Source organism: Callithrix jacchus, chromosome 3 (assembly GCF_049354715.1).
Source record: "Callithrix jacchus isolate 240 chromosome 3, calJac240_pri, whole genome shotgun sequence".
Taxonomy (NCBI): domain Eukaryota; kingdom Metazoa; phylum Chordata; class Mammalia; order Primates; family Cebidae; genus Callithrix; species Callithrix jacchus.
This window is the reverse complement of record NC_133504.1, coordinates 49,304,297-49,329,895: the sequence shown is the minus strand read 5'-3', so window position 1 is coordinate 49,329,895 and position 25,599 is coordinate 49,304,297. Positions and strand designations below refer to the sequence as shown.

At 40.2% G+C, this 25,599-nt stretch overlaps 1 long non-coding RNA gene across 1 annotated transcript in view; it reads right to left on the bottom strand.

Annotated features, from left to right (window-relative positions):
• LOC144581741 (uncharacterized) overlaps positions 1 to 25,599 on the bottom strand; it is a 100,297-nt gene that overhangs the window by 41,521 nt on the left and 33,177 nt on the right. The window contains exon 2 of the long non-coding RNA XR_013532869.1: positions 4,016 to 4,192. This is a non-coding gene — a long non-coding RNA (uncharacterized LOC144581741). The remainder of the gene's footprint in view (positions 1 to 4,015; positions 4,193 to 25,599) is intronic.

The window sequence follows — 25,599 nt, the reverse complement described above, 5'->3', positions numbered from 1 at the left end:
AAGCAATTGATTATCATCTGTGGATACATCAATGTTGTAATATGCCCTTAAATTCATTTTAGCATTCTTTTTTTTTTTTTCAGGCCCGATCTGGCACTGTCGCCCAGGCTGGAGTGCCATGGCCTCGTCACAGCTCACTGCAGCCTCAACTTCCCAAGCTCAAGTGATCCTCCCTCCTCACCCTACAGGAATATACCACCATGCCCCCGGTAATTTTTTCTATTTTCTGTAGAGACAGGGCGTGACTATGTTGCCTGGGCTGGCTCAAGCAATCCTTCCATCTCTGCCTCCCAAATTACTGGAATTACAAGGCAAGCCACTGCACCCAGCACAGTTTAGCATTTTTTATTTTCTTATATATGTGCTTGGTATTTCAAATTCTCTTTTCAACCTGTTGTAGCTTTTTACTGGTTCTCTCAATAGTTAATGGTTTAAATAAAATCTATGCCAAGTCACATTTACTTATTCATTTAAGCATTCTTTATCTGCTTATATGTATGTACATGGTACTTTGAATTCTTTCAACCAGTAACATTTTATGGGTTTCCTCAACAATTAATGAGTTAACTACTATCTGTTATATGTATTCATTTTACATTTATATCAGATGCATGATATAAACATTCACCTTTTAAAAAATTAGCCTTTTAAGTCATTATATAAAGAAGACACCTGCATTCACATGTTTATTTCAGCACTCGTCACAATAGCAAAGTCATGGAATCAACTTAAGTGCCCATCAATGGAAGACTGGATGACAGAAATGTAGTATATATACATCGTGGAAAACTACACAGTCATAAAAAAGAATGAAGTCATGTACTTTGCAGCAACCTGGATGGAGCTAGAGGTCATTATCCTAAGTGAAACAACTCAGGAGCAGAAAATCAAATACTACATTCTCATTTATAAATGAGAGCTAAACAACAGGTACACATGCCCATAAAGACAGAAATAATAGACACTGAGGACTCCATAGAGGGGGAGAAAGGGAGAAGAATAAATGTCAAAAAAATTAATACCTATTGAGTACAATGTTCACTGATCAGGTGATGGGTACCCTAGAAGCCCAAACCTCACTATTATACAATGTATTCATGTAACAAACCTGCACATGCACCTCTGAATCTAAAAACATTAAAAAATTAATGTAAAAATAAATTTTTAAAAATTAGCCTTTAACAATAATGAACAGGGAAAAAAATCACATCATAGTTCTGTCTTTAGCTCAGAGGTCTCCCCTCTTATTCCTACCCACCACATGCAGAAGAGGAGACAGAGAACAGGAGCAGGGGCTCACCTTAGTTCTGGCCTTAACCAGTTTGCCAATTCATATATCCTCCGTGGGATTCAGTTCCTTCATCTTCAAAATGAAGAGGATGGCTTCAATACTCTTTACTATTTGTATTAGTGCATTCTCGTACTGCTATAAAGAAATACCTGAGGCTGGGCGCAGTGGCTCATATCTCTAATCCCAGCACTTTGGGAGGCCAAGGTGGGAGGATCACCTGAGGTCAGGAGTTCGAGATGAGCCTGGACAACATGGTGAAACCCCATCTCTACTAAAAATACGAAAATTAGCTGGGTGTGGTAGCACATGCCTGTAATTCCAGCTACTCCGGAGGCTGAGGCAGGAGAATCACTTGAACCCGGGAGGCAGAGGTTGGAGTGAGCCGAGATCATGTCACTGCACTCCAGCCTGGGCAACAAGAGTGAAACTCCATCTCAAAAAAAAGAAAAAGAATCAACTGAAACTGAGAAATTTATAAAGACATGAGGTTTAATTGGCTCACAGTTCTGCAGTCTGTTCAGGCTCTGAGGAGGCTTCAGGAAACTTGCAATCATGGTGGAAGGCAAAGGGGGAGCAGGCAATGTCCTGCACAGCTGGAGCAGGAGGAAGGCAGGGGAGGTTACACATGCTTTAAAACAACCAGCTCCTAAGAGCATTTACTCTCTATCTCAAGAGTAGCACCAAAGGGGAAATTTGCCCCCATGATCCAATCACCTCCCACAGGGCCCCACCTCCAACATTGGAGATTACAATTCAACATGAGATTTGAGTGGGGACATAGATCCAAACCACATCACAATTCAAGTCAGCTCTGCTTCCTTATGGTTTACTGTGTCACCTACCCTATGTCCTTTCCCCACACTATCCCTTGTGAGCATCTTTCCTTTTTCCTGATACTCCTGAGTTTACTTCTCTTTGTTTTGCTTTCTACCTCACCAGGTCCTATTTTTCTACTCTCACTTTCTCAAGGTTCAGCTCTTCTGTATTCTGCTTCCTGTCTCCTCACCTCCCAAAACAGACACACAACACACACACACACACACACACAAATGCAGACTTCTTTGTGGGAACCAAAAGACTATTTAAAAAAAAAAAAAAAAAGCTTGTACTTATTATAGGATTACATGGAAAAAACAAGTAATTTCCACTCAGATTTGCCCTTAATCCCTCCAGAGAAACTACCTCAAAACAAAATAAACAAGTGCTTCACTAAAAAACAAACTAGTAGAACAAATAAACCACTTTGATCTCACTGTTCAGTTTAACCCAGAGGTAGATAATAGCCCAAGTAATATGCTTTCTTTTTATTCCTTCATGATTTCTCTTGCCGGAAGCACACTCAGACCCTCGGCCTTTCCCAGAAGGGCATGTCCATGCTTGCTTTCTTATGGATGCTATTATCCACGGATACTATGGTTTGAATGTTCTTCCTTCAAAATTTATGTTGAAGCTTAATCCTCATCATGGTAGTATCAAGATGTGGGGCTTTTGGGGGGTGATTAAATCATGAGAGTTTCATCCCTGTAAATGGATTAATGCCTTATAATATGGCTAAAGGCCCCATTTTGTCTTCCACCTTTTGCCATGTGAGGACACAGCAAGAAGGCCCTCGCCAGATACCAGATGCCAGCACCTTGTTCTTGACTTCCCAAGCTCAGAACTGTGAGAAATAAATCTCAATTGTTTATAAATTACCCAGTCTGTGGCATTTTGTTACAGCCGCACAAATGATGACAGAGGACCACTCGGGCCTGTGTGTTATGACTCAGGGTGTTTTTATTATCTCCTTGTACTTCCCACAACAGAGAAAGCATCTGCAAAGTCAGCCTCCCTTAGGGAATCTGCTGTGACAGAATGCTTTTGTGTATATTTTTTTACCCAGTTTAGTTAAGAGTTCAGATGATAACTTTCCTACACAAAGTAAAGACTCAGTAAAAAAAACAAATTAGATTACCCCAAGAGTTGTTTCCCACATTGTTGGTCACTGTGATGTGATTTCTAAGATTTCTGACACCTCATAAAATATCTTGGGGTATTAGGAAGTTGTAGGAATTGTGTCAAACAAAGAAGGCAAGAGGAACTTCCAGACCAAAGAAAGGCATGTGCAAAGCATGGACTCTTCAAAGGGCTTAGAGTGCTGGGAATGGGGATTAAGTAGTTCAACAAAGCAGCAGCACAAGGGCTGTGTAGGATGGAGGACAGGAGAAAGATAAAGGGTTAGGAGGGGACAAGTCTGTAAAGATAAGAGAAAGCTAGACTGCAAGGGCCAATCTACCGCTGCTCTGTCAGGGAGCTCACAAAAGGAGGCTTCTGTCCAATCTGCTGCTTTAAAATTCAACAAAACATCAAGATGTGACTTCTAATATTTCTCCTTTGAACTACCCATTTAAACTAATAGCATACAAATACCAAGAAGTCATTTGACTCTAATTGCTGAAAAGTACAATTACAGAAAATGGATGTGTGGTTGGGACCTATTTGTCTTTCTCAATGAAAATATGTGGGAGTGAGAATCTTTTCTTCCCTATATTCCACCTCTCTCCAACGTCTAGAAGTCATTCAGCAATCATCACTAGAAACAAACACACGTAATTGCAATAACTTTTAAATACTTTGTGGTGCATTAGCAACTCAAGAATTTGGGTTTTGGAACATGATCATTTCCCATCAAAGAATTTCAAATTTGTATTTCCGTTGTTTGTTTTGGCCTCCTGTGGTACTTACGGACAGGCGATGTCTTGGTCACCTTGGTAAATGGCTATTACTGGGCTCTCTGCTGGATGTGCCTCCCCATGCCTGGTGAACTTCTGATGACTGGAGCCTTAACAGAGGCATTACCATTCTGATAAACCCACATGTTTGCCTAAATCTAAGATCTCTTGCTTCAAAGTATGCCAGGCCCTGAAAAAACACAAGACAGACATTTGTTTTCCGCCCTCTCCCAGCTCATGCACACTTTCATTCTTTTTCTGTCCTTCCCCACTGAGATGCACCATGTGTCTTAGTCAGTTCAAGCTAAGACATAATAAAACATATGACCATAATAAAACATATGACCCTAATAAAACATCATATATTGGGTAGCTTAAATAATAGGAATTGATTTCTCATAGTTCTGAAGGCTGGAAAGTCCAAGATTGAGGTAAAAGCAAAACTGGTGTCTGGTGAGAGGTCTCTGCGCTTGGGTTGCAGATGGCCACCTCCTCACTGTGCCCTTATATTGCCTTTCCTTTGTGCTCAAGTGGAATGAAAAAAAAAGTATTCTTCTTAGTAGGGCCCCACGTTGACGACCTACTCTAACCCTAATTGCCTACCAAGGTCCCTATCTTCAAATACTATCACCTTGGCAGATAATGCTTCAATATATGAATTTTGAGGGGACACAAATATTCATAACATTCTGTCCCTGGACCCCAAAAATTTATATCCTTCTAGTGTGCAAAATACTTTTATTCTATCCTAACAGCCCAAAAAGCATTAACCCATTCCAGCATCACGTCTAAAGTCCAGAGATAAGGTCTCAGCCATATCTGGCACATCTGACTTTAATCGTATTTAGTTTCATCACACAAGCTATTTTCTCCCTAAATACAATTGTGGGACAGGCATAGGATAGACTTTTTCATTCCAAAAGGGAAAAGCCAGAAGATGGAAAAGACAAGTCTCAAGAAAGTCTAAAACCTAGCACGGTGAATTCCATCAGATTTCAAAGCTCAAGAATAATTCTCTTTGGTCCCATGCTTTGCCTTCTATGTTCAGTCAGTAGCATTCCCACCTTCAGGACCCACTGAACAAGTAATGCACCCAAGACCAGGCACAGTGACTCACATCTGCAATCCTAGCACTTTGGGAGGCTGAGGCAGGCAGATCATTTGAGCCCAGGAGTTCAAGACCGGTCTAGGCAACATGGTGAAACCCCATCTCTACAAAAAGAAAACAAATCAAACAAAAATTAGCCAAACATGGTGGTGCACATCTGCAGTCCCAGCTACTCTGGAGGCTGAGATGGGAGGATGGCTTAAGCCCAGGAGACAGAGGTTGCAGTGAGCCAAGATTGCACCCCAGCACACCAGCCTAGGTGACAGAGCCATACCCTCTCTCAAAAAACAAACAAACAAAAAAAGAAGTAATACTCCTATGACTCTGAGTGGCTCTGCCTCCAAGGTTACACTTTGTAGGCCCATTCCTAAGGCACTGATTAGGGCCTTTCTCACCTTCTGAAAAAAGAGAGGTGGCCACACTCTTTGAAACCAAAGAGGAAATAGCTTTACCCCCTGGGTCTGTGGTGGGAGTGGTAGCCCTGATGATCTCTGAAGTCACATTTGAAGTCATTCTTCCTTTTCCTTAAGAATAGCATACATTCACAGCCAAATAGCTCTATAATCCTGTTTCAAAGAATCCAAGAATTTCAACAGCCTTCCTCGTTTTGTTCCATCTCCATCCCCTTCAGTCCAAACTGGAAATATTTCTGCTCATATCATCCCATAAACCCCTTCTCAAATGATAATCCAGCCATACCCTCGGCATACTCTTCAAAACATGCTTTCTTGGTTTTTTGCAATATGAACAGGCTGGTGGTTTCCCAAACCTTAAAGCTCTGGTTCATTTTTGCTTGACAATTTCTTCTTCATTCATCTCTCTCTTCTCACATTTGACAGAGTCTTGCTCTGTAGTCGAGACTAAAGTACAGTGGCATGATCTCAGCTCGTTGTAACCTCCGCATCCCAGCTTCAAGTGATTCTCCTGCCTCAACTTCCCAAGTAGCTGGGATTACAGGCATGCACCACCACATCTGGCTAAGTAGAGACAGGATTTTGCCATGTTGGCCAGACTGGTTTCAAACTCCTGGCCTCAAGTGACCTGCCTGCTGTGGCCTCCCAAAGTGCTGGGATTACAGGCATGAGCCACTGCACTCAGCCCACACATTTTTCTGTAAGCACTCAGGAGGAGCCAAGATGCTCCTTCAACAATGTGCTTAGGAATTTTCTCTGCTAAATATGCAATTTCATTGCTCACAAGTTCTACCTTCCACAAAATGCCTAAATATCATTCAGGTAACTTCTTTGCCACTTTATAACATGAATTTCCTTTCTTTCAGTATTCAATAACATGTTCCTCATTTTCATCTGAGACCTCATCAAAATCTCTTTTAATATCCATATTTCTAGCATGCACATGAAAACTCTTTCAGCCTCTACCTATTACACATCTCCAAAGCCACTTCCACATTTTTAGGTATCTTTTACAGCAGCACTTCACTTCTTGGTACCAAAACCTGTGTTAGTCTGGGTTCTCCAGGGAAACAAACCCAATAGGAGATAGATAGAAATATATATCCACAGTTGGAAATATATGCAGAGATACAGATACAAATATAAAGCTATCTATTATGAGGAATTGGCTCATGCAATTATGAAGGCTAAGAAGTCCCAAGATCTGCAGTCAGCAAGCTAGAGACCCAGGAGAACTGATGGTATAGTTCCAGTCCAAGTTGAAAGGCCTGAGAACCAGGAGGGACAACAGGTAAGTTCCAGTCTGAATCTAAGATGAACAGCAGAAGACCAATGTCCCAGTTCAAAGACAGACATGGAGAAAAAAATTCTTTCTTATTCAGTCTGTTGTTCTATTCAGGCCTAAGTGAGGCCCACCCACTTTGTGGAAAGAATCTGTTTTACTTTGGTCTACTGACTCAAGTGTTAATCTGATCCAGAAACAACCTTGTAGACACACTCATACATATTGGTTTAACCAAATATCTAGGCACTGGGCACCCCATGGCCAAGTCAAGTTAACACATAAAAGTTACCACCAAACTAGGTCAGTCTATCCCAACCTGCTTTCTTGTCCTTTCCTCACATGCACTATACCAGCTTTGCCCATTCATCCATTTTCATCAATAACTAATTTTTTTGTTTTCCTCAATAGAGAGCTGCTAAGAGTCCCCTTAATTGCCCTAAAAATTACTACTAAGATATTGATGATTGCAAATGACTGAACAATTACTTTTCCTATTTGTATTTCACCTGAGCTTTACCTAAGGAAGAAAAAAAATTAGTGTGGTACAATATATATAACATAAACCTTACCATTTTAATAACTATTAATTACCTTCACAATGTTCTAAAAACATCACCACTATCTAGTTCCAGAACTTTTTTTTTTTGGATACAGAGTCTTGCTCTGTTGCCCAGGCTGGAGTGCAGTGGTGTGATCTCAGCTCACTGCAACCTCCGCCTCCCGGGTTCAAGTGACTCTCCTGCCTCAGCTTCCCAAGTAGCTGGGACTGCAGGTGTGTGCCATCATGCTCAGCTAATTTTTTATGATTTTAGTAGAGATGGGGTTTCACTGTGTTAGCTAGGGTGGTCTCGATCTCCTGACCTCATGATCCACCCACTTCGGCCTTCCAAAGTGCTGGAATTACAGGCATGAGCAACCACACCCAGCCTCCAGAACTTTTTTTTTTTAACTCCAAGTCATAGCCAATAGAACTTTTTTTTATCACCCCAAAGGAAACTCTGTAAGTAGTCACTCTCCCTTTTCCCTCCTCTCAGCCCTTGGTAACCATGAATCTGCTTTGTCTCTATAGATTTGCCTATTTTGGAGAGTTCATATAAATATGTGACCTTTCATATCTGGCTTCCTTCATTAGTAAAGAATTTTAGCCTCCTTAGCTCAGGAAGGTGAAAAATAGAAAGGAGAATACATTTTGTGACATAAACATTGGGGGTTATCTTTAAAACCTCACCAACTTTCTATATCACTGTTTTACCAAGATTTGGGAAACTCATCTGCTATTCATCTGCCCAGACATTCTGCTGTGTGTTATTAACTCTTTCTGTGGAGGTCTGAGGGAGCCTGAACACAGGCTGGCACTAGGCCAGGATGGAAAATGTATGGACACTTCAGGAGGTTCATTCCATGCCATCAAGAGACCTTCCTTTACTGAAAGCGACCTGGCAGAACCACAAAGGTCATAAGGTCATACTGCCCTGAGGGGCACAAGGATGCTGATCCCAGACACTTCAGGCCTTCATAAAAATAAAAGCAAGCACATCTCTGGCAGCAGAGTAAATTATTCATGGGCTTTATTTTAAAAGAGAGACAGCTTTGTTGAAAAGAAAAAAAAAAAGACACCACATCAATTCCAAAAATCATTTCCAGAAGAAAATGTCTAATCAAATGGGAGATAGTGCACTTGTGGTTTGCACAGCACAGCTACTGAGTTTTTTTAAGCGTCCCAGGTTTGTTCGGATACTGGTTTCCACAATATGGGTAATCTGAAAGAATGCATAGCTTTACTGGGGATGTAGGAAATGGATGGATGTGAGACTGCAAGTCTACTGAAGTCTTCAGAGACTACAAGTCCACTGAAGTTTTGTGGGAAATGAGCAGTTTGGCAGCCCCCGAGTCTGGAGGGTCTGAGACTGGCATGCCAGAAAAACTCCAGGTCTGGAAAAGCCTCTTTAAAACCACGAAGCCCTTGGAGGCCCAGTTCAAGGGTTTCAGCCTGTGTCACAGATTTTATTTACTCAGGACTCTCACAGTTTTTATGGGTTTAATGAAGTACTTAAGCAGAGGCTTTTTTTTTCTTTTTAGCTCTGCCTTTTTCACCTATCTTCCTTTATGTTAATAATCAAACATAAATACATTAGAAATATCTTTAGCTTTTATTTCTATCTTGTTAGTGTTTATGTATTTGCTAAGATCAAAGTCTGGATTCATCCTCTAGTAAGTTCATGTTGTTTTCCTGCTTCTGTTTCAAAATATGGGCCCTGCAGCCTTCATAATTGTATTCCATGATGACTGGCTTAAACTTAATCACATACACAAGCACTGCAGTAATTCGCTAAACAAATCCATGTGAGGATAAAAGGAACATCACAGGCCTGATCTGGGCACAAAGGCCTTTGTGTTTTTCTCCTTTTGTTTTCAGAAGTTTCTGGAGCCTGTAACTGAACACAGCAGATTCTAGTTAAAAATTCACGATGATTCCTTTTTAAAGAATAGCATTTGTGTTTTGATGAGGTCTCTCAGCTCAAAAGGATGTCTATTTCACTTTATTAATTGTTACTTTCAAAAGACATGACTATAAGACAATGTCACAGGGTTTGAACAAATATACCTGAATTCATCCATACAAATGAATGATGTCCCCAACAAGTAGGCAGCAGCATTCTAAGGATTTTCAAAACAGTTTTGGAACTGTTAGGAACTTCCTTCCTTCACACACTAAGGGAATTGCTTTGAATGTCCCTGGTAGTTTTTTTTTAAATATTTTTTTCATCAGGGTAAGTTTCGTTTTTGGAAACAACCAAGCCATTTAATAAGGCAGATGGTAACTGAATGGATAGAAGTGCTATGGCCTACAATATAATGATACTAGCTTTTACTTTGTTTGATTCCTTAATTAGTCCTAAAGGTAATTCCAAAAAAAGTTCCCAAAACATTTAGGGTAATAGCAGTATAGCTGAAAGAAGTGTCTACACTCCTAAAGCAACTTCTCTGAAAAGGATGACATTCAATTGAACATACGGATGTACTTTTTAGAGAAAAATATTGTCTCCTTGCTTGATTTTCACAAAAACTCTATGTTATTGGTGGCTAGCTAAGGGGAAGTTGACTATTTTCAGCTTCCCACAGTATCAAATTTTATTTAACAATTCGTTTTTGGAGTGAATAGAAGCACAAAACCTGAAATACCTTCATAGAACTATGCTTTAGTGACCTCTTCCAAAACACACTTAAAACATTCACAGGGGTATATAATCTTGAAATCAATTAATATTCTATGCACAACTGATAAACATAAAATACATATGAACATATACATAAATTAAGATAAATACTAAATTAAACATAAATGTAATAACCAAATATACATATAAACATACAAACTATTTAAATGCTAACTCCACTCACCTGAATTTATACTTTAATTTCAGAGTCTTGTTTCCAACTAATTTCCTTAAGCATAATTTTAACTGGGTTGCAAGAATGGTATATGCTGAACGGTAAATGCTGCACAAATTTGCTTAAACAAGTTTTGCGTTACATTCTCATAGAGGTATTTAATATGACTAAACTTGTGTTTTTTTGTGTGTGTATTCCTGTTAATCAGAAAAGGAGGTAGGAAATTATCATACATGGGCTACCTATTGTACGCCAAGGGCTGAACATGTTACTATTTTGATGCTCTCAACATCTCTGAGCTAAATATTTTAATCCCCATTTACAGAAGAAAAAAAACAAGGCTAGAATTTAAACAGCAGGCAGAACGCTGGCATACCATTGGCAAGTGGGAAAATGCATTAAGAATTAGCTGATCATGGATGGAGAAAAAAGCCAAAGTCCACACCCATGTGTTTGGAAAATGAAATGAAAGTTTTTCCTAGAGAGAATCTTTTTTTTTTCCCCAAAAAAAATCTGATGCTATCATTTCCCCTAATTTTTCATTAACCTCAATAATTCTTTGCCATGTTTTTCCAAAAATGAAATAGGGCTATTACCTCCCAATCTGGGAAAATAAAATGTTCTATGAATTTCTATCTTGTTATTTATACAACAAGCCTTTGGAAACCAGTTAAGTGCTTGAACCAGTTAAGTGTTTGGGTGGGACATTTAAAAATAAATCAAGCTAAATAAAGAACTGCTAAAGTTCATAAAACAAAGAAAAAAATTACAATCCTCAGCTAAAAGATACTAGGAGACCTAACTATCTATGGGGGTTAAAGATTTAAATTAAAAAAAAAAAAAAAAAAAACAATAATAAAGAGAAGCCCCTTCAAATAAATGCAGGAGGAAATTAAGAATGTCAGGACAGCTCATTTGACCTTAGAGACATTTTACTGATGACTTTCTTGTTTTCAAAAGTGTTTCTGATTTTTTAAATTTGTTAATGGCTCCAATTTGCCAGCATATATCTCCCAGTTCCCCTGTATTCCACTCAGTAAATCTTGTTCATTTTCAGCTTTTATTTTTTTGTTCAGTCCCTAATAACTGACAATTTATAAGGAAGCAAACTAAAACACTTGGATTAAATAATGAATTTTTTTTCATTATTCTGATGGGTAGCAGTTAATTTTCAAAACAAATGTAAGCTTCACAATTCACTTATATTTAGTAATTCTGTGAAGGTTTCATTCTCATGGCCTTCTGTCTTGGCCATTGACAAAACTACTAATAATACCACCCAAATCCTAAAAGGAGTTAAAACTTCAAGTGACTGATGTTTTGAAAGTGACATGATCAAAAAACAGTCTCATCCAGAGATTTAGATTTGTGACTTAAGTTATCAGAAGCATTTCCAAAACTCCAAATGGCCTGCATTAATTCTGGCTATTTTGGTTTTTTGTTAGTCTGCCTCTGTTTTTATACTAAAAGGATTTACAGAAATTTGTGTGCATTGCTCATGTTGAGTTGACTTCCTATGAAGTAGAGCTGAGTACAGAAATGTCTTTCACTTCAAAGGGCATAGTACGGGGTGCAGAGAAAGAAACGCTTGGGTCCTTCCAGCCAAACACTGCCCTCTGGCACTCATGCTCAATTCCCCAGGGATACAAGAGGGCAATCTCTGGCCCTTGTAGCTCTAGGTAACATTTCCCACCACCCCTGACTCATAAATATTGACATTTGGGAAAAATAAGACCAAAAAAGAAAAAAGGGCTTTTCAAAAAAAAAAAAAAAAACAAAAAACTGTTTTTAAGTTGAAGTGTTTATATATTTTCTAAAGCCTGGTTTATATCTAAGATACCACTATAATTTTTAAATAAAATATACCTCATCTTGGGATTTTAAAAACTAATATTATCCATCAACCACTAGAGAATAGAAAAGAAAACTTTCCGCACAGTTTTTATTTATTTTTTATTTTTCCGATCAGAAAATAACAGGACTGAGTTGAAAGCAATTTTTTCTAAAAGGAGCAATAGCAACATTCTCAGCTAAAATCTTTTTTGCTGAATATCAATGTTTAAATTATAGTAAATTTGAAATTATTTACTTTAAGCAAAAGCTTTTCTTTTTCCTTTTAAATATTTGTCTCCACCCCTCTTAGCTTCAAAACACAGAAATGATGTGACAACTAAGACCTTCGGGAATTGCTTAGACCCCGGCTTGCTTTCATTGTGGAACTACAGCGCGACCTGGTGGAAGTTGCTGTTTTTAGCATGGTTTATGAATAAATGGTCAAAGTTTCAAAAGAAAGTAAGGGAAAGCCTTGTGTTTAGAATTTTAGAAAATATAGTATCAGGAAAGAAAACAGCGGGATGGCTCTCTTACAATCATAATTACAAATAGAACTTTTTAAAGTTTTTAAAATATAATATACCTTTTTTTTTGGTAGGGTCTCGCTCTGTTGCCCAGGCCGGAGTGTAGTGGCGCAATATCGGCTCACACCACAATCTCTGCTTTCTGGTTCAAGCTGTCCTACAGCCTCAGCCTCCCGAGTAGCTGAGACCACATGCACGAGCCACCACAGCCATTTTTGTTTTTTTGGTTTTGGCGTTTTTTTTGAGATGGAGTCTGCCTCTTGTTGCCCAGGCTGGAGTGCAGTGGAGAGATCTCAGCTCACTGCAACCTCCTCTTCTTGGGTTCAAGCAATTTTCCTGCCTCAGCCTCCTGAGTAGCTGTGATTACAGGCATCCGCCACCATGCCTGGTTAATTTTTGTATTTTTAACAGAGGCAGGGTTTCTCCAGGTTGGTCAGGCTGATCTCAAACTCCTGACCTCAGGTCATCCGCCCACCTCGGCCTCCCAAAGTGCTGAGATTATAGGCATGAGCCACTGTGCTCGGCCATCTTTTGCTTTTTGTAGAGATGGGTTTTCACTGTGTTGCCCACGCTGGTCTCCAGCTCCTGAGCTCAAAGCAATCCACCCACCTCGGCCTCCCAAAGTGCTAGGATTACAGGCCTATACACCTTTTAAGAATAGATAGTCTAGTAAGGTTATTGATGAGTCATTACATCACCTGATATAATTTTTAACATTCAGATATTTTCAGGAATATGAACCTTCACTCCTATTTCCTCTTTTTAATTACTTCTACAGTTCTCTAAACAATGTTTCAAAAGCAGTTAACAGAAAAAAATATTTAATCAGTGATACAGGAAAGTAAAACAAATAGTTTATCAGCCCTGGGAAGATTCTTTTCTTCTTTGTACAGTAAGGACAGCCAAGAGAAAAAAAAACAAAAAAAGATGTTAGACTTTACCTAGCCTTCCAATTTTAGCCAACAGGAACTTAAATTCATTTCCATTCTTACAAAGGAAATCTATACTTTAATATTTTTTCCCTGAAAAAGAAGACTGTTTTATATGCTTTTATTTCACAACTAGCAGCACATTGATGCAAGACTTTATAGACAAAATGATGATTCATAGTAACTGTAATCTTCTGTGTTTATTTTATTTTATACCCATATTCTTACCTAATCCTCTCAACTACCCTATTAAATTCAGAATCAGTATCCAAATTCTGCAGATGAGAAAACTGAGGCTTAAGGATATGAAATAACTTGTTCATGGTCACTAATGGGTGAGTGACAGAATGGAGTGAACCTTGGGCCTGCCTCCTCCAATGCCCAGACACAGGGTCAGGCTGGTGATAGGCCCTTTGTAAAGGTTTGCTGATTCAATGAGCAAATGTACCTATTGTGAGAATATTAAAGGTAAGCCTGGACTAGATCCAAAGCCTTCTGAGTGGATAATCAGTATGTCTTCCAGTAAAGTTTAGACATATTTTGAATTTTCTCTTTTTTCTGCCTGCAATTGCACTCCCCTGAGCTTGCTAAGTCCCCACTATTTTCTACAAAAGAACAAAGAAAAAAATACCAGGCGAGAGTCACCAAGAGCCTGAGCCCCAAGCTGTTTTATCCAAGAGGCACTAGCAGGGGATCTTTTCCACTTTTGTGCCATAGATCCCTTTGGAAACCTAAGTGAAGCTCCTGGAACTTTAAAAAAAAAAAAATCTTTTAAAATACACCACAAAGAAAGCCAATTATTTTTAAATGAAATTTTCAAAAAACTTTTAAAAACGTGGCTGGGTGCAGTGGCTCACACCTGTAATCTTAGCACTCTGGGAGGCCAGGGCGGGAGGATCATCTGAGGTCAGGAGTTCAAGACCAGCCTAGCTAACATGGTGAAACCCTATCTCTACTAAACACCCACACACACACACACACACACACTCTCTCTCTCTTAGCTGGGCGTGGTGGCACAAGCCTATGATCCCAGCTACTTGGGAGGTTGAGGCAGGAGAATCTCTTGAGTCCAGGAGGAAGAGGTTGCAGTGAGCTGAGATCACACCACTGCACTCCATCCAGCCTGAGTGACAGAGCAAGACTCCACCTAAAAAAAAAAACAACTTTGAAAAACTAATTTGTAAATATGTGCTTATTTAAAAAAAAACTTTGAAAAACTAATTTGTAAATATGTGCTTATTTATTCATGAATTTAATAACAAAATTTAATTATAACTTTTCAAAGTAGCAATTAATATAAATTATGTTTTGAGATATCATAATCTCTGTAATATGACATGAATGTATCTATCATTTCTATTGGTAAGAGAAATATTGTTAATATTAATGCAATGTATGGCCTATATTCTTAAATAAAGAAAATGACAAATTTCAATTTGAAGTTAATGAAAACAGATTTTTTTTCATCCAAGTTGATGGACCTTCTTATCCTCCTGAATTAAGAAATCAAAGCTCATCTTCTTTTTTTTTTCTGAGACAGAGTTTTGCTCTTGTTTTCCAGGCTGGAGTGCAATGGTGTGATCCCGGCTCACCACAGCCTCCACCTCTCAGGTTCAAGTGATTCTCCTGCCTCAGCCTCCTGAGTAGCTGGAAGTACAGGCATGCACCACCACATCCAGCCAATTTTGTATTTTTAGTAGAGACAGGGTTTCTTTATGTTGGTCAGGCTGGTCTCAAACTTCCAACCTCAGGTGATTCACCTGCCTCAGCCTCGCAAAGTGCTGGGATTACAGGCATGAGCCACCACGCCTGGCCCAAAGCTAATCTTAAATGAGTCACAGCTAAATCTTTTCAAAAACCAAACTATTCTAAAATTCTTAAATTCTGTCAAAAAATGCTTAAGCAATATGTTTCCTTTGACTCATATGAGATATTCACTTTAATGTGAATAGTCTTATATGAACCAAGCCTCCAAAAATAAGCATGGATCTAGGACCCAGAGAAGTGTTAAAAACAACCTTGCCGGACTCAAGATGGTGCTGTGAGAACAACCCAGGATTAAAGCTCTCAGTAAATGCGTGGAGAGGGTGAGTCAGGGCCAGATTTCCAGACGGATCTTTGTTGCCCACAGAACGGGGAAATTCCCAGGTATAAAAGAGACACGGGACGCCAGGCAGAGGCTTTGGCCGCTGCGGCGGCAGCCAGCGTGGTAGCACAGCAGTGCTACACAGCACTCTGCACAAACCGCACTGGTCCGTGTGCCCTGTTGAACCGGCAGGCTGTGACGTGAGAGGGCTGAGCTTGAGACTGAATGGGACTTAAACAGTGAGCCAGCCCAGGAGATTCCAGGGACACAGTGTTTGGGGTAGCGCAGTGGGACAAACAAAACAGCGATTCCAAACACTCCCGGTGGTGAGGTACCCTGAGGGTGCAGCTCCGTGGGGGAGGGGCGTCCGCCATTACCAAGGCAATCACCCCTACTGAAGTACACGCCCATTGCTGATGCAGCCTGCCGTTGCCGAGGCAACTGCTACAACAGAGAGCCTCGGCCGCAGGGCGTAGCCCGTGGCAGCAGGGTGTAGCCCGTGGCAGCAGGGTGGAGACTGCAGCAGAAGGGCAGAGCCTGCAGCAACAATGCGAACCTCACACCAGCAGGGCGGAGCCTCGGCAGGCAAATAGTGACTAGACTGCCTCCTAGCTGGGCAGGACAGCACAACAGCCACTCAAAAATAAAGCCCCAACCCCCCCAAGACAGAGCATCTGAGAAAAAAAAGGGTTTTTTTATGAGTTCTGTTACAGCAGAATTAAACATAACAGCCTAACAGCCCTGAATGAACAACAGAGCTCACAGCTCAGCAATTGAGCTCCTATAAAGTACAGACTGCCTCCTCAAGCAGCTCCCTGACCCCTCTATATCCAAAAGACTGACATTTGGCAGGCATCATTCTGGGACAAAGATAGCAGAAAAAGAAACTGGTAGCATCCCTCACTGTTCTGCAGCTGCTATAGGTGCACCCCAGACAAGCAGGGCCTGGAGTGGACCTCAGCAGTCGTACAGCAAAGGGGCTAGAGTGGTAGAAGGAAAACCAACTAACAGAAATACTTCATCATCAACAATCTGGTTGTCCACTCAGAGACCCAATCAAAAAGTCAGCAACTACACAGACGACAGGTGGATAAATCCACAAAGATGGGAAGAAAACAGCACAAAAAGGAGGAAAACACCCAAAACCAGAACACCTCACCTCCTAGAAAGGACCATAACTCCTCACCAGCAAGGGAACAAAGCTGGACGGAGAATGACTGTGACGAAATGATGGAATTAGATTTCAGAAGGTGGATAGAGTTCAGAAGAAACTTTTGTGAGCTAAAAGAACATGTTTTAATCAATGCAAAGAAACTAAGAACCTTGAAAAAAGATGTGAAAAAAGATTCAAGGAAATAATAACAAGAATGGATAACTTAGAGAGGAATATGAATGAATTAAAGGAGCTGAAAAACACAATACGAGAACTTCGCAAAGCATGCACAAGTTTCAATAGCCGAATTGACCAAGCAGAAGAAAGCATATCAGAAGTCAAAGATCAACACAATGAAATAAAACGAGAAACCAAGATCAGAGAAAAAAGTGCAAAAAGGAATGAACAAAGTCTCCAAGAAATGTGGGACTATGTGAAGAGACCTAACCTACGTTTGATAGGTGTACCAGAATGTGACGAAGAGAATGAATCCAAGCTGGAAAATACCCTTCAGAACATTATCCAGGAAAATTTCCCCCACCTAGCAAAACAGGCCAACACTCAAATGCAGGAAATACAGAGAACACCACAAACATATTCCGCAAGAAGAGCAACCCCAAGGCACATAATCGTCAGATTCAACAAGGTTAAAATAAAGGAGAAAATACTAAGGGCAGCCAGAGAGAAAGGTCGGGTCACCCACAAAGGGAAGCCCATCAGACTCACAGCAGATCTCTTGGCAGAAACACTACAAGCCAGAAGAGAGTGGGGGCCAATATTCAACATTCTTAAAGAAAAGAACTTTCAACCCAGAATTTCATATCCAGCCAAACTGAGCTTCAGAAGTGAAGGAAAAAAAAATCCCTTGCGAACAAGCAAGTACTCAGAGATTTTGTCACCACCAGGCCTACTTTACAAGAGCTCCTGAAAGAGGCACTACACATAGAAAGGAACAACCAGTACCAGCCATTCCAAAATCACACTAAATGCTAAAGAGCATCAACATAATGAAGAATATACAACAACTAAAAGGCAAAACAGCCACTTAGCATCAAAATGGCAGTATCAAATTCACACATAACAATATTAACCCTAAATGTAAATGGACTAAATGCACCAATCAAAAGACACAGACTGGCAAATTGGATAAAAATCCAAAACCCATCACTGTGCTGTATCCAGGAAACCCATCTCACATGCCAGGATACACAAAGGCTCAAAATAAAGGGATGGAGGAAGATTTACCAAGCAAATGGAGAGCAAAAAAAAAGCAGGAGTTGCAATTCTCATCTCTGATAAAATAGACTTTAAAGTAACAAAGATCAAAAGAGACAAAGAAGGCCAATACATAATGGTATAAGGATTGATACAACAAGAAGAGCTAACGATCCTAAACATATATGGACCCAATACAGGAGCACCCAGATACATAAGGCAAGTTCTTAATGACTTACAAAGAGACTTAGACTCCCACACAATAATAGTGGGAGACTTTAACACTACACTGTCAATATTAGACAGATCAACCAGACAGATAATCAACAAGGATATCCAGGACTTGACTCAGACCTGGAGCAAGCAAACCTGATAGACATTTACAGAACTCTCCACCCCAAATCCACAGGATATACATTCTTCTCAGCACCACATCACACCTACTCTAAAATTGACCACATAATTGGAAGTAAAGCACTCCTCAGCAAATGCAAAACAACTGAAATCATAACAAACAGCCTCTCAGACCATAGTGCAATCAAGTTAGAACTCAGAATTCAGAAACCAACCCAGAGCCGCACAGCTTCATGGAAACTGAACAACTATCTCTTGAATGTTGACTGGATAAACAATGAAATGAAGGAAGAAATAAAGAAGTTCTTCAAAACCAATGAGAATGAAGACACAACATGCCAGAATCTCTGGGACAAATTAAAAGCAGTCTCTAGAGGAAAGTATATAGCAATAAGTGCCCATATGAGGAGAATGGAGAGATCCAAAATTGACACCCTATCGTCAAAATTGAAAGAGCTAGAGGAGCAAGATCAAAAAAACTCAAAACCCAGCAGAAGACAAGAAATAACTAAGATCAGAGCTGACCTGAAGGAGATTGAGACACGAAAAACCCTTCAAAAAATCAATAAATCCAAGAGCTGGTTTTTTGAAAAGATCAACAAAATAGACAGACCACTAGCCAGATTGATTAAAAAGAAAAGAGAGAACAACCAAATAGATGCAATAAAAAATGATAAAGGGGAAATCACCACAGATTCCACAGAAATTCAAACCATCATCAGAGAATATTACAAACAACTCTATGCACATAAACTAGTAAACCTGGAAGAAATGGATAAATTCCTGGACTCCTGTGTCCTCCCAAGCCTAAACCAGGAGGAAGCCGAAACTATGAATAGACCAATAACAAGGTCTGTAGTCGAGGCAGCAATTAAGAGCCTACTGCACCAAAAAAGCCCAGGTCCAGACAGGTTCACAGCTGAATTCTACCAGACACACAAAGAGGACCTGGTACCATTCCTTCTGAAACTATTCCAAATAATCCAAAAAGAGGGAATCCTTCCCAAATCATTTTATGAGACCAATATCATCCTGATACCAAAACCCAGCAGAGACCCAACAAGAAAAGAAAACTTCAGGCCAATATCCATGATGAACATAGATGCAAAAATCTTCAATAAAATATTGGCAAGCCGATTGCAACAGCAAATCAAAAAACTTATCCATCATGATCAAGTAGGATTCATCCCGGGGATGCAAGGCTGGTTCAACATATGCAAGCCTATCAATGTAATTCACCACATAAACAGAACCAAAAACAAAAACCACATGATTATCTCAATTGACGCAGAGAAGGCATTTGACAAAATTCAACAGCCCTTTATGCTAAAAACCCTCAATAAACTCGGTATCGATGGAATGTATCTCAAAGTAATAAAAGCTATTTATGACAAATCAACAGTTAATATAATACTTAATGGGCAAAAACTGGAAGCATTCATTTGAAATCCGGCACTAGACAAGGATGCCCTCTTTCAACACTCCTATTCAATATAGTACTGGAAGTTCTAGCCAGAGCAATCAGGCAAGAAAAAGAAATAAAGGGTATTCAAATAGGAAAGGTGGAAGCCAAATTGTCTCTATTTGCAGATGACATGATAGTATACCTAGAAGACCCCATCGCCTCAGCCCAAAAACTCCTGAAACTGATAAACAACTTCAGCAAAGTCTCAGGATATAAAATCAATGTGCAAAAATCACAAGCATTCATCTACACCAATAACAGACTTAAAGAAAGCCAAATCAAGAGCGAACTGCCATTCGCAATTGCTACAAAAAGAATAAAATACCTTGGAATACAACTCACAAGGAACGTAAGGGACCTCTTCAAGGAGAACTACAAACCGCTGCTCAACGAAATCAGAGAGGACACAAACAGATGGAGAAACATTCCATGTTCATGGTTAGGAAGAATTAATATCGTGAAAATGGCTATACTGCCCAAAGTAATTTACAGAATCAACGCTATCCCCATCAAGCTACCATTGACTTTCTTCACAGAACTGGAAAAAACCACCATGAACTTCATATGGAACCAAAAGAGAGCCCGCATAGCCAAGTCAATTCTAAGCAAAAAGAACACAGCGGGGGGCATCACACTACCGGATTTCAAACTATACTACAAGGCTACAGTAATCAAAACAGCATTGTACTGGTACCAAAACAGAGATATAGACCAACGGAACAGAACAGAGGCATCGGAGGAAACACAACATATCTACAACCATACAATCTTTGATAAACCTGACAAAAACAAGCAATGGGGAAAGGATTCCCTGTTTAACAAATGGTGTTGGGAAAACTGGCTAGCCATGTGCAGAAAACAGAAACTGGACCCCTTCCTGACACCTTACACTAAAATTAACTCCAGATGGATTAAAGACTTAAACATAAGACCTGGCACCATAAAAACCCTAGAAGGAAATCTAGGCAAAACTATCCAGGACATAGGAGTAGGCAAAGACTTTATGAACAAAACACCAAAAGCATTGGCAACAAAAGCCAAAATAGACAAATGGGACCTAATCAAACTCCACAGCTTCTGCACGGCAAAAGAAACAGTCACTAGAGTGAATTGGCAACCAACAGAATGGGAAAACATTTTTGCAGTTTACCTATTTGACAAAGGGCTGATATTCAGAATTTACAAAGAACTCAAACAGATTTATAGGAAAAAAACAAGCCCATTCAAAAGTGGGCAAAGGATATGAACAGACACTTTACGAAAGAAGACATATATGAGGCCAACCATATGAAAAAATGTTCATCATCACTGGTCATCAGAAAGATGCAAATCAAAACCACATTGAGATACCTTCTCACGCCAGTTAGAATGGCGATCATTAAAAAGTCTGGAGACAACAGATGCTGGAGAGGATGTGGAGAAAAAGGAACACTTTTACACTGTTGGTGGGAGTGTAAATTAGTTCAACCATTGTGGAAGACAGTGTGGCGATTCCTCAAGGCCTTAGAAATAGAAATTCCATTTGACCCAGCAATCCCATTACTGGGTATATATCCAAAGGACTATAAATCATTCTACTATAAGAACACATGCACACGAATGTTCATTGCAGCACTATTTACAATAGCAAAGACCTGGAATCAACCCAAATGCCCATCGATGATAGACTGGATTGGGAAAATGTGGCACATATACACCATGGAATATTATGCAGCAATCAGAAACGATGAGTTTGTGTCATTTGTAGGGACATGGATGAATCTGGAGAACATCATTCTCAGCAAACAAGAACAGAAAATGAAACACTGCATATTCTCACTCATAGGCGGGTGATGAAAAATGAGAACACATGGACACAGGAAGGGGAGTACTAAACACTGGGGTCTATTGGGGGAAAAGGGGAGGGCCAGTGGGAGGGGGTGGTGAGGAGGGATGGCCTGGGGAGAAATGCCAAATGTGGGTGAAGGGGAGAAAGGAAGCAAAATACACTGCCATGTGTGTACCTCTGCAACTGTCTTGCATGTTCTGTATATGTACCCCAAAACCTAAAATGCAATAAAATATTAAAAAAAAAACAACCTTGCCTGAGTCTCATGACAGTAATCAACAAATAATAACATTATTTGCCCATAATAATAATTCAGTTTGTATCCATCTACCAAAGGACTAATATCCAAAATCTACAAGGAACTCAAACAAATTGCCAAGAAAAATAATAATAATAATAATCCCATCAAAAACTGGGCTAAGGACAAGAATAGACAATTCTCAAAAGAAGATACACAAATGGCCAACAAACATATGAAAAAAATGTTCAATATCACTAATTATCAGGGAAATACAAATCAAAACAATAATGAAATACCATCTTACTCCTGCAAGAATGGCCATAATTAAAAAATCAAGGCTGGGCATGGTGGCTCACGGCCAAGGCAAGTGGACCACAAGGTCAGGAGATTGAGACCTTTCTGGCCAACATGGTGAAACCCTGTCTCTACTAAAAATACAAAAATAGCTGGGCATGGTGGTGTGTGCCTATAATCCAAGCTATTCAGGAGGCTGAGGCAGGAGAATCACTTGAACCAGGGAGGCGAAGGTTGCAGTGAGCTGAGATCGTGCCACAGCACTCCAGCCTACGTGACAGAGCAAGACTCCGTCTCAAAAAAAAAAAGTCAAAAATCAAAAAATAACAGATGTTGGTGTGGATGTGGTAAAAGAGAGCATTTTTACACTCTGCTAAGAATGTACACTAGTACAACCACTATGGAAAACAGTATGGAGATTCCTTAGAGAACTACCAGTTAATGCAGCAATCCCACTACTGGGTATCTACCCAGAGGAAAAGAAGTCAATATATGAAAAAGGCACTTGCACACACATTTCTAGCAGCACAATTCGCAATTGCAAAAATATGAAACCAGCCTAAATGGTCCTCAGCCAACAAGTGAATAAGGAAAATGTAGGAGGTATATATCATGGAATACTACTCAGCCTCATTAAGGAAAAAAATAACAGCATTCCCAGCAACCTGAATGGAGTTGGAGACCATTATTCTAAGTGATATCACTCAGGAATGGAAAACCAAAAAATAAGCTAGGAGGATGCAAAGGCATAAGAATTATATAATGGATTTTGGAGATTTGGGGGAAGGTTGTGGGGGGGGGCTACACACTGGTTACACACTGGTACACACTGGTTACAGTGTACATTGCTCAGGTGCCAGGTGCACCAAAATCTCAGAAATCACCACTAAAGAACTTTTCCATGCAACCAAACACTACCTGTTCCCCCAAAACTATTGAAATATAATAAACAAAAGAATAAAAAAATGGCCGGGCGTGGTTGCTCGAGCCTGTAATCCCAGCACTTTGAGAGGCCAAGGTGGGTGGATCACGAGAGATCGAGACCATCCTGGTCAACATGGTGAAACCCCGTCTCTACTAAAAATACAAAAAATTAGCTGGGCACGGTGGCGTGTGCCTGTAATCCCAGCTACTCAGGAGGCTGAGGCAGGAGAATTGCCTGAACCCAGGAGGCAGAGGTTGCAGTGAGCCGAGATCGCGCCATTGCACTCCAGCCTGGGTAACAAGAGCAAAACTCTGTCTCAAAAAAAAAAAAAAAAAAAGAATAAAAAATAATCATGCTAATAATTCAGTTTGACAGCAAATATTAATGGAACAGCTACTATGCTACATACACTATTGGTGTTTTTAAAAATAGGTTTTTTTAAGTGAATAATTCTATGCCATTTTTTTTGTGCAGCATTTATCATTTTCAAAGCAGTCCTACACACATCTTTCATTCAAATCTAATTACAACTTCAAGTGGCAAGGCATGGTTTGGAGACTTATTAATTCTGCATTTCCAGGATAAATCCCACTCTAGACCCATGGTAAGTATTCAATAAATGTAGACACTTTACTCCACCCTTATCCCCCAAGCAAGCCCCTGAGTTAGGGCTGCCAGGTAGAATATGGAATGTTCAGTTAAATTTCAATTTCAAATAAACAACTTCTTACTCTAAGTATATCCCATGAAAATGATTATAAAGAGATACAACATGGGGCACACACACATTTTTTAAAAGTATTTGTTGTTTACCTGGATTTCTAATTTAACTGGGCATTCTGTGTTTTTGCTGGCTAAATTTGGCAACTCTTTCCTGAATTTCTCTGCCCAGGAGTTCTGTTGGCTGCAGGAACTCAATAATAGGGAGGAATAGTCTAGAAGTGTAGGGCTGCCAGCACTACTATAAGCAGCCCACAATCCATGGCGAATGGGGTTTGGTGGTAAAGGCACTCACTTACTGTCTCTCTGGTGATGATTTTGAGCATGTTCTACAAAGTCTCTCAGATGTTCCCAGTAGGTTGGAGCCCAGTTGCCCTCAGTGGTAACCTGCCCATTAATGTACTCTGTATTGGTTTCCTTTCTTTCCCTACCTCACCTTCATACTCCCCTTTATATGATTCCTATTCACCTCCCAAATAAGCCTTCACATCTTCATTCTTGTCTCAAGGTCTCCTTCTGAGGAAACTCAAACTAAAACAAAATGCTTATTGAATTAAATCATCAGTTGCCGCCGAGAGGTTTAGGGAGCATGCCAGATGCTGAAGGCACCAAGATGGATAGTGATGGGCCTTCTCATTCAGCCCTTACTCAGCACTGCCTCTGGCTACCAAGCATTGTGCTCCATCATGTACCAGCCCCTGGGAGTCTCCATTTACATGCATCTTGGCTAACCCTTTCCACCATCCTGCCTGGTAGCTATTATTATGCTCAAATTGCAAATGGGGAAATTGATGCTCAGAGAGTTTTCCAAAGTCACACAGTCATAGAAATGCCATCCTTGGATGGGGAACAGTGGCTCACACCTGAAGTTTCAGCACTTTGGGAGGCCAAGGCAGGCAGATCACTTGAGCTCAGGAGTTTGAGATCAGCCTAGGCAATATGGCAAAATGCCATCCCTACAAAAAATATAAAAGTTAGCTGGGTATGGTGACATGCCTGTAGTCCCAGCTATTCAGGAGACTCAGGCAGGATTGCTTGAGCCCAGGATTTCAAGACTTCAGTGAGCTGTGATCACACCACTGAACTCCAGCCTGGGTGAGAGAGACCCTGTCTCAAAAAAAAAGAGAAATGCCATCCTCCTGCAACAGACCACCTCCCTGACAGACAATAATACAAAGGAGTTTAGGACACGACTCTCTTGATGTACTTAAAAGTGAGTTAAGAACACTCAACATTTATACATGTAAAAATAACTAGTAACACAAGAGAGTAAGGGAAATGTGTGACAGGCAGCTCAGAGAAGAAGTCCTATGAGGTTCAGAAGAGTAAGGGTGAACTGGGAATATTAGGGAAATCTTCTAATGGGAGGCTAGACTTAGGCTGAGCCATAGTGAATGAGTTAGATTCAACTGGGAGACTCAGGGTGGGGAGAGAGTTGTGAGTGAGAAGGATTAATAGGCACCATGCAGAAGCAGCACTGGACAGGTTTGCTGTGGCTGTAAACAGAAAGATGGCCTTAGGACAGGATAGAGGGGACCAGACCATATGGGATGCCTAGGGCATCCAAGGGCTATGGTTTGAATATGTGTCCCTTCCAAAACTCATATTGAAATTTAATCCAATGTGGCAGGATCGAGAGGTGGGGCCTTAGGGAGGTGATTAGATGATGAGGGCTCCATCCTCATTAGGGAATTAATTCACTCATGGATTAAGGGGTTAATGGGTTAATGGGTTATCATGGGAGTGGACTCCTGACTTTATAAGAAGAGAAATATCTAAGCTAGCACATTCAGCCCCTTGCCAAGTGATGCCCTGTACCACCTTGAGACTC